We start from the raw sequence: 16,569 nt of genomic DNA on the forward strand, positions 1-16,569 counted from the left end.
TGGCAACCGCCTGTGGTTCTGATGCAGTCACTCCCAGACCAAGCGTCCCGCCGTACTCCTCCTCTTCCTCCGGGCAAACCCCGGTGTTCAGAAGCGGTTGTTCTGGGTCCAAACAGCTCGCCACGCAGCTCCTCCCCAGGCAGCCGCCCGGAGCCCCAGCGGCTACTCGAGTCCAAGCGCTATGCTGAGCCGCCTCCTCTACTATGATCCCAGTTGTCCGTGTTTACCGCTCCAGCGGGGGGAGGGGCGTCTCGCCGAGCAACTCCACTTCACAAATTCCCTGCGTTCCGGGGCTACCGCCCCATCCGGGACGCCTCCCCAACAGGAGAGACCCAGCAGCTTTGAGTTGGTCCCAAGTCTCTCACTATCTCCTCTTTTGAATCTTGCGTCCTGGAGCAGCGTGAAATGCAGCCGCCCTCTAGTCCGCCATCTTGGCCCCATGGTGCACTATTTTTAAAATATGTTTTGGTATATGATTTGCCGGTATTTTATGAAGAATTTTTGCATCTTTGGTCATCAGGGATATTGGTCTGAAGTTTTCTTTCCTTGATGTGTCTTGGTCCAGTTTTGCTATCAGGGTAATGTTAGCTTTGAAGAATGAATTTGGAAGAGTTTCCTCTTTTCCTATTTCAAGGAACAATTTGAAAAGGATTGGTACTAGAGCTTGGCTGAGAATCCATCTGGTCCTGCACTTTTCTTTGTTGGTAGGCTTTGTTGTTGTTTTCTATTTCATTGCTTGAAATTGAGCTATTTAAATATTCTGTGTTCTCCTGATTCAATTTCAGGGGCTCATATGTCTCTAGAATTTGTAGATGTCTTCAAGATTTTCTATTTTTTGAAGTATAAATTTTCAAAATAGTTTATGATTATAACCTGTATTTCAATAGTATACCTGATGATATTTCCTTTTACATCCAGGTTTTAGTAACTTGTGTTTTTTCATGCTTTCTCTTGGTTAGCTTGACTAAAGATTTATCAATTTTATTTTTACTAAGAATCAAATTTTTTTTCATTTACTTTTTTGAATTTTTTGTTTCAATTCCATTGATTTTGGCTCTGATTTTTATTATTTCCTATTTTCTACTGCTTTTGATGTTGATTTATTTTTCTTTTTCTAGGGTCTTGAAATGTTAGGTTATTTATTTGCTAACTTCCTATTCTTTTAATGAATGAGCTCAATGCTATGTATTTTTCTCCTAGAACTGCCTTCATAGTGTCCTAGATATTTTGATATGTTGTGTTACTATTTTCTTTCACCGCTAAGCATTTTTTTTTTATTTCACCCCTGATTTCTTCTGCTATCCAATGATCATTCAATAGTCTCCAGGTGTTAGCATAGCTTCTATTTTTTTATCTTTGATTTCTAATATTATTCCCTTATGATCTGATAGAATGCAAAATATTATCTGAATATTTTGTATTTTCTAAGAGCTGCTCTGTGGCCTAAAATATGATTTATTTTAGAAAATGATGTATGTGCTGCTGAGAAGAAAGTGTATTCAGTCATTGATGAATGACATATCCTATATATGTCAGTTAAGTCTAAATTATTCATTGTATTTTTCAATTCTGGAACTTCTTTATTTAGTTTTTGTTTGGAAGATCTCTCTAGTGATGAGAGAGGCATGTTAACATCACTGAGTATTATTATGTTGTGATCTATTTGATTCTTGAAATTGAGAATGGTTTGTTTGATGTACATAGAGGCTTCTTATTTGGGGCATAAATATTTATGATCGTTGTATCTTGTTGATGTGTAATTCCCATAAAAGTATGAAATGACTTTATCTTTCCAAATGACTTGGTTTGAAGTCCACTCTATCTGATATGAGAATAGATACCTGTGCTTATTCATGAGATTCATGTGAATGGTATATTTTTCCCATCCTTTTACCGTCAGTCAATGAACAGCTTTGCTTGGAGGACAGCATATTGTTAGGTCTTGTTTTATTTAATCCAATCAGCCAGTTTATATATTTTGGTTGATATTTTTAGGTCATTTATATTCAATTTTATTATTAAGAAATGATTTTTTTCCCTGTCATTTTGATTTTTTTCAGGTTTTTAATTTGAATTAGTTTCTATTTTGATTGACTATTCTTCTATTGTAGTTCCTCCCTTTGCTGGTTTTTGCTTTTATTTTTCATTTCTTCTTCATGAAATATTTTATTGAGTATGTTTTATAAAGCAGGCTTTCTAATTGTGAATTCTTTTAACATTTGTTTATCATGGAAAGTTTTTATTTCATCATCAATTCTGGAGCTTAATTTGCTGGGTATATAATAATCTTGATTGGCATTCATTTTCTTTCAGAGTTTGGTATATATTATTCCAAAACCTCTAGCTTTTAGGGTCAAGGTTTAGAAATCAGTTGAGATCCGGATTGTTTCTCTCTAAATGTGACCTGCCTAGTAGCCTTTAAAATTCTATCCTTATCCTGTATGTTAATCATTTTCATTATAATTTGCTTTGGTGTGGGTCTGATGTGATTTTGTATATTTGGGATCCTGCAATCCTTGATTTTCCATTTTATTTTTAAGGGTTGGGAAATTTTCTAATATCATTTCATTGACAAAAAATGTGTACTTCTTTCATTTGTATCACCAAGCCCTCATCTATTCCAATAAATCTTCACTTTGGTCTTTTCATGTTACCCCATATTTCTTGGAAGTTCTGTTCATGTCTCTTAACATCTTTTCTCCATACTCATCTTTATTTTCAAGATTATATATTTTGTCTTCATTGCCTGAAACTATATGTTCCAAGTTGGTTTAGTGTGCTGGTGATGCTTTCCATTGAATTTTCAATTTGATTTATTGATTTCTTCATTTCTAAGATTTGTTTGATATTTTTTTCAGAATCTCTAACTCTTTATTGAAGTGATCTTTCACTTTCTCTATTTTCTGTCCAATGTTACTCCTTACATTGTCCTTTATCTCACAGATCAGTTTAAATAGGAACTTTCTAAACTCTTTCTCTGAACATTTCTTCCACTGTGGTGTTGATTGATTCTGTCATTGAAGTATTTTGATTTGTTTGTAGGTGATTTTTCCCCTTGCTTTTCCATGTTTTTTATGTGTCTACTCATCTAACAGTATGTATGGATTTGAGGCAGTAGAGTTTCTATCATGTGAACTTATAACGTCCCTAAAGGTTTCTAGTACTTCACAGTTTAGGGTGAAACAAATAATATCCACAACCAATTCAAACAATATACAGCAATAAACAAAGTAGTTCCTGCTATGGCTTCTATAATGTTAATTGTCAAATGAACAGATGTTCAGTTACTGCCCACAGTAAATACAGTAAGTTTGCAAAGGTTTTACAATTAAGAATGGTAAACAGGGAGAGAACAGAAGAGCTATAGAATGTGACTATTGAGGAAGGAGGAACAAAAATATAAGTAAAAAATTAAAGAGTTTAAGAGAGAACGATAGAGTTTTGCCGTTAGTAGAAGAAAAGAGAGAAAGAGAACTAAGGGAAACAAATGAGTGAGAGTGAAGAAAAAAGAAAAAAATATATAAAATAAAAATTAAAAAATACAAAAAAAAGCAAAAATATACTAATCAAATATCCTAGCCCTAGGAAACTAAGCCATAGAAGATAACTGACTTAAAAAGTGCTATATGAGAAAAAAGAGAGAAATAATTATATGTGTTAGTGTCCTTGAACCATTAAGTTTACAATTAACCAGAGAAAAGAAGAAGAAGGAAAAGAAGAGGAAAATGTTCTCAATGAAAAGTTAAGGAATTGTTTCCATTGGAGTTCAAAAAATTCTTGGCTTCCCTTCCCAGCAGTGTTAGGTAGGATGGACTGGAGTGTAGGGTCTGCTCCATCAGGGTGGGTCTCTGAAGCATGAGAGGAGATACCATAGGCAGGGTTTAGGCCTGGGTAGGCTCCAGGCTCGTCATTGAGTTGTTATTGGTCTGAAGATTTTAAATTAGAATTCCTCCAGGGCCCAGACATTGCTGACCCACACTGGGAGACCCTGGGTTTCACTCGTGTGTCGGGGAAACCAATCTTTTGTCCCCTTCACCACTCACAGACTCAGGTTCAGTCTCCAAACTTAATCACTCCATGCTTTTTTTCAGAATCCAGGCCAGGCAGAGTCCCTCCCAGCTGGTCCTTGAAGGTTCAGATTGGAGGAGGAGGGTTTCCGTGACCTGTATTCCCCGGTGTAAATCCCTCTCAGTGTCCGACCCTCTCCTGGTTACTTAGGTGCTCTCTATTTCATGCATTGTGGGTTCACCAGGCCTGCACTTTGAGCCCAGCTCAGGTTTGCCAGGAATCAGCCCCCCAAATCTGCTGGCCCACCAGGGGTGGCTGCAGATTGGCTTCTTTCTCAGTTCTTGTGTCCCCTGTAGAGACAGCCCCCCTCCCACACAAGATAGCCTTTCAGGCTAGGCTGGCAGTGTCTTTGCTCTCTGATCTCTCCACAGCCAAACAGGCCACAGGCTTTGTAGAGATGGGGATCCCTTTAATTTTCTCATCCCTCCACTTTGCTCACAGGGGGCCACTCAGATGGCACCAGCACACCAGTGATATCACTGGGATTTCTTCCTTAGTCTGTTATATCCAATCTCCTGAGTTCCTGATCTGCTTTGAATGTCCAGAATTAATTTAAAGTCACGTCCTTTGATTTTTTTTTTTTTCCACCCACCTTGCCGAAAAGTTGCCTATCTGCCTTCTTGGTTTCTTGCCACAGAACAGCCAGAAATGCAATCTTCTCTATTCTGCCATCTTGTTGGGGGAGAGGGGACTCTTAATTCATTTTTTAAAATGAACCGTCTACTTTAGGCCAGTTTCTCATTTACAGAGAAATTGCAAACACATCACAGAAAGTTCCCATGTATCTCACACCCAGTTTCCCTGGGTTTGTATCATAAATTAATGGTATATACTTGACACAGTTAAATGAACGAATATTGGCAGGTGGCTATTAATTAAAGTTCATGCTTTATTCTCTTTTCCTTGGTTTTCACTTAATGTCCTTTTTCTGTCCCAGATTCCCATTCAGGTTGCATCTCCTATAGTTCCATCTGCTCTTCAGGCAGTCATAGCGTCTCCTAAGGCCCCTCTTAATGGTGACAGTTTCTCAGACTTTTGCTGTTTTTAATGGCCTTGGTAGTACTGATCAGCTATTTGATAGAATGCCCCTCAGTTGGGATTTGTTTGATGTTTTTCTTAGGACTAAACTGGTGTGACCTGTAATGGGGAGGAAGATCTCAGATGTAAAATGCCATTTTATCAAATAGTATGGGCAGCACATATTATTAAAATAATTTATGACTGTTGACATGGACCTTGATCATCTGACTGAAGTAGTACTTGTCAAGTTTCTCCACCACTGTTACTCTTGTTCTCCTTTTCCAAAACCATGCCCTTTGGCTGGAAGTTATTATCCACAGCCCACGCTTAGAGACTGGGGAGTTATGCTCCATTTTTTCAACAATTATCCAACTAATTCATTTGCAGTTCTTCCTATTGGGAAACTTTTACCTTCTTCCCCATTTATAAATGTATCCAATCATTTATTTATATGAGTATGAGATGATGGATATTTATCATTTTATTCTTTGAGTCATAATCCAGTATGAGCTTACTCATTCTGTTGCTTACATTGTTCCAGTTTGGCCATTGGGAGCTCTTTCTGTTGGCTCCTGTCTGTTTGCCATACCTCCATTAAGGCTGTTAACATTAAATAAAGATCTAAAGGGTCTACAAAAAATTTTGCCTGGCACATAGAAAATCCTCTATTGATGTTAGTGAGTAATGTTATTGATCCTGGTTAACATCTTTAGCATCTGTCATTTTCAGTGATTGGAATTAATATCTCTTTCTCTCAGTTTGTCCAGTGCTCCCTGACCTACAACTGTTGGGATTCCTTTCAGCTAATCTGATCTTCCTACGGCTTTCGCCCACTGCCTCACTTCCTCTTTATGGGAGTTAAAGCATTTTCCAACTTATTTAGAGTGATTTAATGGCAAGAGTTATGGCTTCCTGACATTTCCAAATGTTCTATAAATGTTATTAGTGATTGAATTCCGATTACTGAGCCACTATTTCACATCACCCCACAATTATGTTCCATAAAGCCAGAAAGAGAGACACAGCATATACTTATATCATGCTATTCTGTATGATCTCAGCTCACTGCTTCAGGTCTAGTTCAAATGAGAGCACGAATTTCAGCCAGAGGTCTAGGTTTCGTTTCCACCCTTGCTTGCTCCCTGATGCTGCCTTGGCTCAGCCACCTATTTTTTTCTGAGCATCTATCAATACACTAAACACCACAGTGCACATTCACTCACGATGGTGATATGAGGTGGCCGACAGAAACTGATCCATGGGAACTGCCTAGCACAAGTTTCCCATACATATCAACAAACTGTAGTCATTATTACTGTTACAGTTCAGTGTCCCCGGGACCCTTACCCACTAATTCCACTTCTTTCCTAAGAAAGTAAGCCAAAATGATAGAAAATAGAGAAGAATGTTTACTAGAGTATCACCTATAGTGAAGAAAACTTGAAATTTAGGTATTCAGCAATGGAAAAGAATGGTGAAATAAATTGTGATATATTCATATAACCAAGCAATGTTGCAAATTTAAAACTGCATCTATTAGTAGGTACTAAAATTAGAGGTTAGTGACCATAATATTTTTAAAAAATAATAGAAGAGAAATTAAAAGGGAATATGTGAATAATAACTTTAGTTTTTGGTGTATTATTGTGTTTGTATGCATGTGCACACACACACGTGTGTGTGTGGGTGTGAGCTGAGTTATAGTTCAAAATGTTCAAAATTCACATAATTGCATTATTTGATTAAACCATATAAAATATTCAAATAAAAATATTCAAATATGAGCAATTTCATGTGGTTTAATCTAAGATGTAGTTCTTTAAATAATGTCATAATGGGTGATCCAAGATGGCGGCCTAGAGGGAGACTGCACCCCCTGTCGCTCCAGAACCCAGGAGTTAAGAAGGGGAGGCATTGAGAGACTCGGACTGAAATAGAGCCACGGGTGAGTCTGCCCACTGGGTAAAGCTCGGCCCGGGGGGCAGGCCCAGATAGAGGTGGCTTATCGGAGCCGGGCAGGGCAGCTAGAATCATCCACAGGCAGCCCTGCGCACTCCGGTGGTGGGCCCCGCCCACACAGCCAGCTTCTCCAGGTTCTCGGAACGGAACTGGCCCGCTAGTGAGAGCCTTTCTGACCAGAACAAGCTCCAAGTCCCGGAGCCAGTGCAGCTCAGCATACTCTGGCATGCAAGCAGATTCAGGGTCCAGACAGGGCAGCCAGAGACTTACCAAGTAGTCTGGACCCCTGCGGTGGGAGGTGCCGTTCAAGGCTAGCTTCTCAGAGCTGACCGCCCAGTGAGAGACTTTCTACATAGAACCAGCCACAAGCCCCCGAACCAACGGAGAGCCTCGATCCGCAAACAGCCTCTGGGATCAGGGCAGGGCAGCCAGAGACCTCTTCAGGCGGCTCTGCCCACTCCGGCTGCAGGCTCTCTTCTCGGGGTGATCCAAGATGGCGGCCTAGAGGGAGACTGCACCCCCTGTCGCTCCAGAACCCAGGAGTTAAGAAGGGGAGGCATTGAGAGACTCGGACTGAAATAGAGCCACGGGTGAGTCTGCCCACTGGGTAAAGCTCGGCCCGGGGGGCAGGCCCAGATAGAGGTGGCTTATTGGAGCCGGGCAGGGCAGCTAGAGTCTTCCCAAGGTAGCCTTCCACACTCCGGCAGTGAGCTCCTCCCACACGGCCAGCTGCACGGTACAGGCCCACAGTGAGAGCATTTCAGCACAGAGCCAGTTCCAAATTGTGGAACCAGTAGGGGGCTAGGGGCAGTTTTCTTCGGATACGCTGCTTTATCAGATTCCTCCAAGACATCAGGCTACTGAAGGCTGGGAGGTGATACACTGGAAATCTACCGGGACACTATAAGCCAATAGCGGAAAACTGCAATATCTCAGGGTCCCACTGACAACTGACCAATATGAGAAAACAAGGGAAGAAAATGTCCCAAACAAACCTAGATACTACATCAATAAAACCCAACGACAGCACAGCAGAAGAAATGTCAGAAAGGGAGTTCAGAATGTACGTAATTAAAACGATTAGGGAAGCTAATGAGGAGATGAAAGAGCAAATGCAGGCATTGAAGGAGGAGATGAAAGAGCAAATGCAGGCATTAAATGATCGCACCAATCAACAGTTAAAAGAGCAAATACGGGAAGCAAGAGATCATTTCAATAAAGAGTTAGAGATACTGAAAAAAAAACAAACTGAAATACTTGAAATGAAGGAAACAATAAACCAAGTTAAAAACTCCATAGAAAGCATAACCAATAGAATGGAGCACCTGGAAGACAGAACCTCAGACATTGAAGACAAATTATTTAATCTTGAAAGCAAAGTTGGCCAAACAGAAAAGATGGTAAGAAATCATGAACAGAATCTACAAGAATTATGGGATATCATGAAAAGGCCAAATTTAAGAATTATTGGGATTGAGGAAGGCTTAGAGAAACAAACCAAAGGAATGAATAATCTATTCAATGAAATAATATCAGAAAATTTCCCAAATCTGAAGAATGAAATGGAAAACCAAATACAAGAGGCTTATAGAACTCCAAACATACAAAATTACAACAGACCCACACCAAGGCACATTATTATGAAAATACCTAACATACAAAATAAAGACAGAATTTTAAAGGCCGCGAGAGAAAAGAATCAAATTACATTCAGAGGGAAACCAATAAGAATATCAGCAGATTTTTCAATCCAGACCCTAAAAGCCAGAAGGGCCTGGAACAACATTTACCAAGTCCTGAAAGAAAAGGGATGCCAACCAAGAATCTTATACCCAGCAAAACTTACCTTCAAATTTGACGATGAAATAAGATCCTTCCATGATAAACAAAAGCTAAAGGAATTTACAAAAAGAAAACCAGCATTACAGAACATTCTCAGCAAAATATTCCATGAGGAAGAGATGAAAAACAACGATGCAAATCAGCAACAGGAGGTGCTAGCCTAAAGGAATAGCCAAATAAAGGAGAAACCAAATCATGTCAAAAACAAATATGATCAATTGACTGGGAATACAAATCATATCACAATAATAACCCTGAATGTTAATGGCCTGAATTCATCAATCAAAAGACACAGACTGGCAGATTGGATTAAAAAGAAAAATCCAACAATATGCTGCCTGCAAGAGACTCATCTCATAGAAAGAGACACCCATAGACTAAAGGTGAAAGGATGGGGAAAAACATACCATGCACACGGACACAGCAAAAAAGCTGGAGTATCCATCCTCATCTCAGATAATGTGGACTTCAAACCAAAACTAGTCAGAAGGGATAAAGAAGGACATTACATGCTGCTTAAGGGAAGCATAAATCAGCAAGACTTAACAATCATAAATATCTATGCCCCAAACATTGGCTCATCCACGTACGTCAAACAAATCCTTCTCAATTCCAGAAATCAAATAGACCACAACACAATCATACTAGGCGATTTTAACACACCTCTCTCACCACTGGATAGATCGTCCAAACAAAAATTGAATAAAGAAACTATAGATCTCAACAACACAATCAGCAATTTAGACTTAACAGACATATATAGAATATACCATCCAACAAAGAACAAATACACTTTCTTCTCAGCAGCACATGGATCCTTCTCTAAAATAGACCATATTTTATGCCACAAAGCTACTGTTAGCAAATACAAGAAGATAGAGATACTACCTTGTACTCTATCAGATCATAATGGATTGAAATTAGAAATAAATGACAGAATAAAAAACAGAAACTTCTCCAATACTTGGAGACTAAATAATACACTATTATATGATGAATGGATAACAGAAGACATCAGGAGGGAAATAAAAAAATTCTTAGAAGTAAACGAGAACAAAGACACATCATATCAAAATCTCTGGGACACTATGAAAGCAGTACTTAGAGGAAGATTTATTTCATGGGGTGCATTCAAAAAAAGAAGTAGAAATCAACAAATAAACGACTTAACACTACAGCTCAAAGCACTAGAAAAAGAAGAGCAGACCAATACCAAAAGTAGTAGAAGACAGGAAATAGTTAAAATCAGAGCCGAAATCAACGAAATCGAAACAAAAGAAACAATTGGAAAAATTAACAAAATAAATAGTTGGTTCTTTGAAAAAATAAATAAAATTGATAAACCCTTAGCCACACTAACAAAGAGAAAGAGGGAGAAAACTCAAATTACTAAAATTCGGAATGAACAAGGAAACATCACAACAGACACGAGCGAAATACAAAACATAATTAGAAGCTATTTCGAAAATCTATACTCCAACAAAACAGAAAACCTCGAAGACATCAACAAATTTCTAGAGACATATGAATTACCTAAACTGAACGAGGAGGACATACACAACCTAAATAGACCAATTTCAAGCAATGAAATAGAAGAGGTCATCAAAAGCCTACCAACAAAGTAAAGTCCAGGACCAGATGGGTTCTCAGCCGAGTTCTACAAAACCTTTAAAGAAGAGCTCATTCCAATACTCCTCAAACTATTCCATGAAATAGAAGAGGAGGGAACCCTCCCAAACTCGTTCTATGAAACCAATATCACCCTGATACCTAAACCAGACAGAGACACATCGAGGAAAGAAAATTTCAGACCAATATCCTTAATGAACATCGACGCAAAAATTCTCAACAAAATTTTAGCAAATCGCATACAAATATATATTAAAAAGATAGTGCACCACGATCAAGTGGGTTTTATCCCAGGGATGCAAGGTTGGTTCAACATTCGGAAATCAATAAATGTCATTCACCATATCAACAGACTTAAAGTTAAGAATCACATGATTATTTCAATAGATGCAGAAAAAGCATTCGATAAAATACAGCATCCCTTCATGCTCAAAACACTAGAAAAAATTGGGGTAGTGGGAACATTCCTAAACATTATAAAGGCAATCTACGCTAAGCCCATGGCTAATATCATTCTAAATGGTGAAAAACTGAAAGCATTCCCCCTAAAAACTGGAACAAGGCAGGGATGCCCTCTTTCACCACTTCTATTCAACATCATCCTTGAGACTCTAGCCAGAGCAATCAGACAAACCAAAGAAATTAAAGGGATACGAATAGGAAAAGAGGAACTCAAACTATCCCTGTTCACTGATGACATGATTATATATTTAGAGGAACCTGGAAATTCCACCAGAAAACTTTTAGAACTCATAAGTGAATTCAGTAAAGTAGCAGGTTACAAGATCAATGCTCATAAATCCAATGCATTTTTATACATAAGTGATGAATCTTCAGAAAGAGAAATTAGGAAAACTACCCCATTCACAATAGCATCGAAAAAAATAAAATACTTGGGAATCAATCTCACAAAAGAGGTGAAAGACCTCTACAATGAGAACTACAGAACACTAAAGAAAGAAATTCAAGAAAACCTTAGAAGATGGAAAGATCTCCCATGTTCCTGGATAGGCAGAATTAATATCGTCAAAATGGCTATACTACCTAAAGTGCTATACAGATTCAATGCAATTCCAATTAAAATCCCAATGATGTACCTTGCAGAAATAGAGCAAGCAATTATGAAATTCATCTGGAAGAATAAAAAACCTAGAATAGCTAAAGCAATCCTCAGTAGCAAGAGCGAAGCAGGGGGTATTGCAATACCAGATCTTCAACTCTACTACAAAGCAATAGTAACAAAAACGGCATGGTATTGGTACCAAAATAGACAGGTAGATCAATGGTACAGAATAGAGGACACGGACACAAACCCAAATAAATACAATTTTCTCATACTAGACAAAGGTTCCAACAATATGCAATGGAGAAAAGATAGCCTCTTCAACAAATGGTGCTGGGAAAACTGGAAAACCATATGCAATAGAATGAAATTAAACCCCTATCTCTCACCCTACACAAAACTCAAATCAAAATGGATCAAGGACCTTGGAATCAGACCAGAGACCCTGCATCTTATAGAAGAAAAAGTAGGTCCAAATCTTCAACTTGTTGGCTTAGGATCAGACTTCCTTAACAGGACTCCCATAGCACAAGAAATAAAAGCAAGAATCAACAACTGGGATAGATTCAAACTAAAAAGCTTTCTCTCAGCAAAGGAAACTATCAGAAATGTGAAGAGAGAGCCTACAGAGTGGGAGAATATTTTTGCCAACCATACCTCAGATAGAGCACTAATTTCCAGAATCTATAAAGAACTCAAAAAACTCTACACGAAGAATACAAATAATCCAATAAACAAATGGGCTAAGGAAATGAACAGACACTTCACAGAAGAAGATGTACAAGTAATCACCAGATATATGAAAAAATGTTCAACATCCCTAGTAATAAGGGAAATGCAAATCAAAACTACCCTAAGATTTCATCTCACCCCAATTAGAATGGCGATTATCAAGAATACAAGCAACAATAGGTGTTGGCGAGGATGTGGTGAAAAAGGAACACTCATACATTGCTGGTGGGATTGCAAATTAGTGCAGCCACTCTGGAAAGCAGTGTGGAGATTCCTCAGAAAGCTTGGAATGGAAACACCATTTGACCCAGCTATCCCACTCCTTGGTCTATACCCAAAGGACTTAAAATCAGCATACTACAGAGATACAGCCACATCAATGTTCATTGCTGCTCAATTCACCATAGCCAGATTGTGGAACCAACCTAGATGCTCTTCAGTTGATGAATGGATAAAGAAACTGTGGCATATTTATACAATGGAATATTACTCCGCAATGAAGAGTGATAAAATTATGGCATTTGTAGGCAGATGGTCGAGATTGGAGAATATCATGCTAAGTGAGATAAGCCAATCTCAAAAAACTAAAGGACGAATGATCTCGCTGATAAGCGGATGAGGACATATAATGGGGGTGGGAGGGGTTAGCATTAGGTTTAGGGTTAGGTTTAGAGTTAGGCTAAGGAGAGCGGTAAGAATGAAGGAAAGAAGGACTGTATAAAGGGAAAAGGGTGGGAGGGGTGGGGGGGAAGGGAAAAAAATAAACATCATTACCCTATGTAAACGTAAAAAAATAAAAAAAAATTTAAAAAAAAAAGGGGAAGGAAAAAAAAATGGAAAAAAAGGAAAAGTAGGCCTGTTAAATAAGCAAATGCCATGATTAAAATATAGTCAAATTAAATGTTTTGTGTTATATAAATTAAATTAAGATGTACCAATTAAATTTTTCAAAATTCAAAAAAAAAATAATGTCATAATGAATTTTTAATGATATGGTAAATGCTTGTAATGTTAAGTAAAAAATATGGAACAATACAAATGTTTCATATATTATTTTATATATATATACATAACTATTACACATGTTACTTATATGTGACATTTACTGTAAATATATGCTTAGATATACACAAAGAAAGACAAAATGGAATTGTTGAATATAAATAAGTGTTGGAATTGTATGTAATATACTCTTCTTCAGTACAGCTTTCTTTAAAAGGTCAAGCATTGTATTTATGTACATGTTTATTGTTTATTTACATTTATGGATATTATTTTGAATTTATCAATTTTTAAGTCACTAGTGATACTAAATCTGAGAACTTCCTTCTGGTTTAACTGAATGTCACTATAATCACCTTCCAAGACAATTACCTAAGCAGATATTGTGTTTCAATCAGTATAAGCAAATTAGCTCTTCTTTGTGGTAAAGTAAAGCTACAAACCTTGTAGATATATTTCCTGTTATTTTTTAGATGCATTGATACATTTTTTTAGTGTCAAGCAAATGTAAACTTTAGGTAATACTTGAAATTGTATCTTTCGATATTTCTAATAGTAACTCAACCACTATGTGAGTTTGACCTATTCAGAGAGGTCATGCTAGAGAAAATAAGCAACCTTAAACCTCTTTGTGAAACTGTGAAAGCAAGCATAAAATAAGACCTATACTAAACACATGAAGTAACACTGTACAGAGTCTCACTGCCTAACTGGTTAACCTTTTGAACCTTTGGTGAGTTACTTAAAGTGTTTCCAACTGCACTTTGTTTCAACTGTCCCCAAATGCATCATTCTCAGTTCTGGTGGCCTTTGATTGACAGGCAGGGAATCAGGAGCCAATCGATGCCTGAAGGTCACTGCTGGATAAGACCTGTTGGTTATAAAGTCAGACCTCTGTGCCATTCTCCTTTTGCCTTTGTAAGAGAATGGAAACCAGAATTCAGTATAGCTCTCCCTCACTGCCTTATCACTTGTGTACATGAAGGAACAGACATAATGTCCTTACAGTGATAAAAGTAAGGTAAACGTGCACAGTATTATTGAAGAGTTTTTGTTGTTGTCATTTTGAGTCTTTCCACTTCCTGTTTGAGACATTTTGATCCCCATTCAGAAAAGGATGGATCAAAAATCTGATAAGGCACATTCCAGTTTTTGTTTTGCACAATCAAAGGTAGTTATTCCTCTTTTGAGATAAATGTGTAGGGACTGGGGGTGTGGCTCAGTGGTAGAGTGCTTGCGAGGCCCTGGGTTCAATCCCAGGACCACCAAAACAACAACAACAACAACAACAACAACAAAAACCAAAATACAAAAAAAACAAAAGCAAAAAATCTGTACTGAAATAACTGTGTCATTTTTATCACAATGAGATCAAAGGAGGGGTTCTCAAAGACCACAGTGCTCTTTCGACGATGCTGTTTTAGGATGCATAATATTTAAGAGGAAGGTGCCAGTGGGATGTCAGAATGGGCATCAGCATACTTTTGTTCACAAATATTAGAAAATCATACACCAACTGACAAAGGCATTGTGACAATTTCATTGGCTCATAGGAAGGAAGAGACCAGTGACAGGGCTGGCTACATCCTCAGGGTGGGCCCCTGTATGGTTTCAAGAAGATTGTCTGCAGCCCTTCGGCTCCATGATTAATTGCCCCTGTAGCACAGGAAGGCAAAAACATCTGGGTCCTCACACTCCTAGCGAGAGTCCACCAGTTCTGAGAATCGCTTCGACGTGGACTAGGTTCAGTTGTGTACCAACCACAAATCTAATTGTCTTGCTCAGATAGATGAAGTGTGCTTCCAGGTTCTGCCCAGGTCATGTTCTGTCACTAGATCCAGGGATGGCATGAGCCTCCACAGAGCTGATGGAGCACCAGTGGAAGTGAGAGGCCTGCTAGGGAGGTAAACAACAGAAGTTCACACCTATGTTAAGAGGGCTATCTTTTTTTTTTTTTTTGCACTGGGAATTGAACACAGGGACATTGTATCACTGAGCTTCATCCTCAACCCTTTTTAATATATTTTTAGATTTTAGGACAGGGTCTTGCTAAGTTGTTTAGGATCTCACTAATTTCTGAGGTTGGCCTCAATCTTATGATCCTCTTGCCTCAGCCTCCAGAGTCTCTGGGATTAAAAGCATGTGGCCCCACACCCAGCTTAAAAGGGCTATCTTTAAATTTCTCACTGTGATTCTGGTGTGTTTTGTTTGGTGGTGAAGCCAGTGCCAATGACAAATCCTATAAGCCAGTGGTTCCAAAACATGTTACCTAGACCGGCAGTACAGGGATTCCCTTGGAACTTGATTGACATGTAAATTCTCAGACCTAGTCCCAACCTGTTGAATCAAAATCTCTGGATATGGGAGTCCAGCTGTCTGTGTAGTAACAAGCCCTCGATTCTTCTGCATGCTTAATTTTGAGAGTCATTGCATTAAGCATGTTTTCAAAGACCTTGTATCCAACTCTCCATTTCAACTAATGACATGTAACTATTGCTTTATGGTTTAAAGAAATGTATACTTTTACATTAATTGTCGACCTCCTCTAGCACTTAAAAGTCATGCAGTAATTCATCTCTTAATAAAGCTGTTTTCCTATGCTCTGCAAGGACTATGGTACAACTTCTTAAAAAGTCAAAGTTTATGGTCGTGCAAGTTGTACGCTGCACAACTCCAAGGGGTGTCATTGTCTCTTACTTACACTATATTATATATTACATTTCCAGGAGAAAGAAAACATGTGAGGAAGGTTCACTGTGTTAGCTTTACATCACTGTGATCAAAATAACTGAAAAGTAAAACTTAGTGGCGGGAAAGTTTATTTTGGCTCAGAGTTTCAGGGATTTAGTCCGTGGTCGGTCAACTCCATTGCTCTGCACCTAAGGTTATGGAGAACATCATGGTGGAAGGATGTGGTGGATGGAGGCTGCAGTGTTCCTGGTGAATAGGAAGCAGAGAGCAAGGGGAAGGGGTTTCTGGGAAGATGCCCGCTTCCAGGGCATGCCCCCTGTGACCCACCTACTATAGACATACTCCTCCTGCCTACAGTTACCACCCAGTCAGTCCATTCAAACTAGGATGGACAGACTAGGTTATTGTTCTCGTAATGGAATCATTTCACTTCTGAATATTCCTGTATTAACACAGGAGCTAAGGAGGTTGCCTCGTATCCAAACCATAACATCTACTTCCTCTGATTTGCACAATCACCTTGTCTAGCGGCAGAACTTCCTCCTTTCTCCTCAAACCTTTGC

General features: G+C 38.5%; 1 protein-coding gene across 6 annotated transcripts in view; it reads left to right on the forward strand.

Annotated features, from left to right (window-relative positions):
• Kcnip4 (potassium voltage-gated channel interacting protein 4) overlaps nucleotides 1-16,569 on the forward strand; it is a 1,093,862-nt gene that overhangs the window by 1,069,529 nt on the left and 7,764 nt on the right. The window lies entirely within an intron of this gene.

This window comes from Sciurus carolinensis, chromosome 10, assembly GCF_902686445.1.
Source record: "Sciurus carolinensis chromosome 10, mSciCar1.2, whole genome shotgun sequence".
In the NCBI taxonomy this organism is placed as follows: Eukaryota; Metazoa; Chordata; class Mammalia; order Rodentia; family Sciuridae; genus Sciurus; species Sciurus carolinensis.